Source organism: Phalaenopsis equestris, unplaced genomic scaffold, assembly GCF_001263595.1.
Source record: "Phalaenopsis equestris unplaced genomic scaffold, ASM126359v1 Scaffold000002, whole genome shotgun sequence".
Lineage (NCBI taxonomy): Eukaryota > Viridiplantae > Streptophyta > Magnoliopsida > Asparagales > Orchidaceae > Phalaenopsis > Phalaenopsis equestris.
The window spans coordinates 29622952-29626644 of record NW_018164444.1 but is presented as its reverse complement, the minus strand read 5'-3'; positions in this window follow the sequence as shown (position 1 = coordinate 29626644).

The following is a 3693-nucleotide window of genomic DNA, read 5'->3' as shown; positions in this document are numbered from 1 at the left end:
CATTGATGGTGTTGAGACATTCAAGAAGCAAGTGATGAAGGAGTTCGAGATGAGTGATCTTGGGCTACTCTCATATTACCTCGGTATCGAGGTAGACCAAAAGAAAGACCGCATCACAGTGAAGCAATCGGCTTACGCAAAGAAGGTGTTGGAGTAGTTCGAGATGATAGACTGCAACCCGAGCAAGTATCCAACGGAAACAAAGTTGCAGCTCGGAAAGGATGCGGAAGGAATCCTTGTGAATCCCACCGAGTATAGGCGTGTCATCGGGTGTCTCAGGTACCTGACCCATACTCGACCCGATATCTCATACGCAGTTGGCATGGTGAATCGTTACATGGAGCAGCCTACCACTTTACACCAGCAGGCGGTGAAGCATATTCTCCGTTACGTGAAGGGAACAATGAGCTACGAGATTCAGTACAAAAGAAGACAATGAGCTGAAGAACTCGTCGGTTTTACTGACAGGGGGCCCGCCGGGGGGGTAAAGGGGATGACATTTTATCTCAATGGGAACCTAATCACTTGACAATCTCAGAAGTAGTGAACTATCTATCATCCTGTGAGGCAGAGTTCATGGCAGTCACTGCTGCATCATGCCAAGCATTATGGCTGAGAAGTTTGTTGAGCGAAGTGACCGGAAGCGAGCCAAAACCAGTAACTCTCTATGTTGACAACAAATCTGCAATAACATTGATAAAGAAACCAGTGTTTCATGGACGCAACAAGCACATCGACACTCGCTTCCACTTTATTCGCGAGTGTGTCGAGAATTGGTAAGAACCGGAGAGCAACGTGCAGATATTCTCACCAAGGCTCTAACATGAGTCAAATTAGCGAAAATGTGAGAGCTGTTTGGCGTAAACAACTTTGAACCAAATCAAGATTACGAGAGAGATTGTGAGTCTAATCTTGAATTGATTACTCAATTAGTGGAATAAATATAGGTCTTATAATACGCATGAATTGATTACTCAATTAATGGTTTTATATAGACATGAATGGATTGACAATTAGTGAAATAAATATAGGTCTTAAAATAGACGTGAATTGATGACACTTAATGTCTACAATTCTCTTTATCTTTATTATGTATGTATTTTTTTTTTCGGTATGCATTGATTAGTATAAATTGATGTTGTGCTGCAATGTAAGACACACACTCCAAACTTGTATCATTTACTCTTTCAAAATAATACAAAGAGAATTCTCAAAAGTCTAGTCTCATTTTCTTTCAATTTGTCCTTCAGCGATTCATTAAATTGGAACAAACATTTCAATTATGCAGGACTCTCTAGCTTTGCAAAACCATCCAGCTATGCATGACTCACCAGATATGCAGTACCATCAGCATTTGAGATTTCATCATTTGAACTGCAGTGGACAACCACTAGTGGTGGAGACTTCAATTTAAATTTTCAAAAGATTCTAATGTTTGGGCTTATTGCTGATGTAAACGTAGATTTTGGTACACCACAAATATATATTTTCCGTTAAATCTAAATTAACAGATTTACTGGATGTCGCAAAATGTTACGAATGACACAACTGAGAGCGATGATGCTGAAGAAGAACTTCAAGAATATTAGTTGTGTCAAATAACACAATTGAAAACGAAGATATTGAAGAACTTCAGAAACATCAGTTGTGTCATCGACAACTGCTATTAAGTTCTGATATACAACGCTTTTAAAATATTTGTTCAACTTGTTCAATTAATTTAATTTATTTCATTTTATCAATATTTTAATTTTAAATAAATTTTACAAATTTCAAATCTTTTTAGTTTATTTAATTATTTAAATAAAAAGCAATTACAGTTTATTAATTAATGTAAAATTAATTTTAATGTATTTTAATATATACTTTAAATAATAATGACATTTATAATGTTATTTAAAATATAATAATATTATTATAAATAATAAAATTAAAAAGAAAAGTATGCTCTTCCTATGTGGCGCATCTTTTATGCATATGAGCCGCCTCTAGGAGTACATCTCCTCGTCCTTAGAATATATATATATATATATATATATAGTGTGTGTGTGTGTGATGCTCCCACTGCGGTCCCTTCCTATAATTTCACACATCTATTTTAACCGAAACTTAACCCCATAATTTTCAAAATCTATTCACTCTCTTTACACTCTTAAAATTATGAGTCATAATAACGCATACCTAATATGATCCCCTGAATCAGAATGGCTCTGATATCAAACACACAGAATGGACATTCTAAAGCGGTAAAAAGCGGGCCGACAACCTTTAATTACAAACATGCGTTTCACCATTTCGTAAAGTGAGCGATTAAAGACGAAAATGCTTCATGACAGAAGAAAAAACGACCAGCAACGTCAGGGAACAGTGATGGCGCAATAGCAGACCCTGCCATGCCCATCACTTGCCCTTCGATCTTTTCAAAACCGCCGGATCGGGATGCCCTATTCCTAAACTTTGAAATAGATCGTCAAGGAGAAACCTAAAATGTTTGTCTATTCCGAAGAAATTTCAGATCGGAGCAATGGGATCAAATAAAAACGAAAATGATGGGAGAACAAACGGAAAATAAACGGTAAAATTAATCAAGAAGATGCAAGAAGAAGAAGGGATCGATGAATCAGTCTCACATATAGTATCTCCGACATGGAAGTTCTTTCTTGAAGCCCAGGTGGAGTAGTTCGCCCCGATGGTCCAGCCGGCGTTATCACCGACATTATAGACATTCACCGCGGAAGAAAGGCTCGCTGCAGCGCCAAGAAGCAGAGCGATGAGAATCGAAAGTGTGCTTGTATTGCCTCTTTTCCTGGCTGAATTAGAACCAGCAAAGGTAGGGGAGAAGATGAGAGTCATTGTTGAGCAGAAGAGGTGGAGAACGATGGAGAAGTGAAGATGAGCGCTCTCCTCTGTAGAATCTCACAGTGTCTGTTCCGCCCACCGCCTTCACTTGTGAAGAGAGAGGAAGTCGGAGAATTTATATATGAGAGGGGAATTTTATACATCGGGATTCCGAAAATGCCCTTTAACGGATGGCTTCCGTTGCAATCGCTTCGAGAATTAGGTGGTTACGTGGTTACTTAGTGCATAAATTTTCCCCGAAAAAATAAAAAATTAATGCATCATTATGCATATTTTAAAATTATATATTTATATTTATTTTTAAAACAAATACAATGCCGAAAAAAAAGTAAAATATATATATATATAAGAGCACTTACAATGACCCCCGTCAACCAACAGGCCACGTATATATATATATATATATATATATCAAAACTTTTATATTTATCTATTTCACACCTAAACTTTTTTAATTACAAACATTTAATTAAAAGTATCACTTATTATTATTTGTTAAATTCATCTTTTCATTCATAGGTAAAATTCTATGTGTGTAAAAATGAAAATTTAGATGTGAGATAAATAAATCCATAAGATTTGTATGTTATATATATATATTGATATATGTAATTTTCCCTATTTTCTTTTGTATGATGATTGATTTCATACATATTTATTGGTGTTTTATCTTATGTGTTTCAATTCATTGCACTTTTTTATTTTTTAGGAGTCGTGTGATTGTTTATCGTCGTATACTTTCTATTTCTGAAAAAGTGTCTCTATCGGATCATGTGAATTATCAGGAGAAGAGATGAATATGAAAAGACATATATACGATAAAGACGACAAATA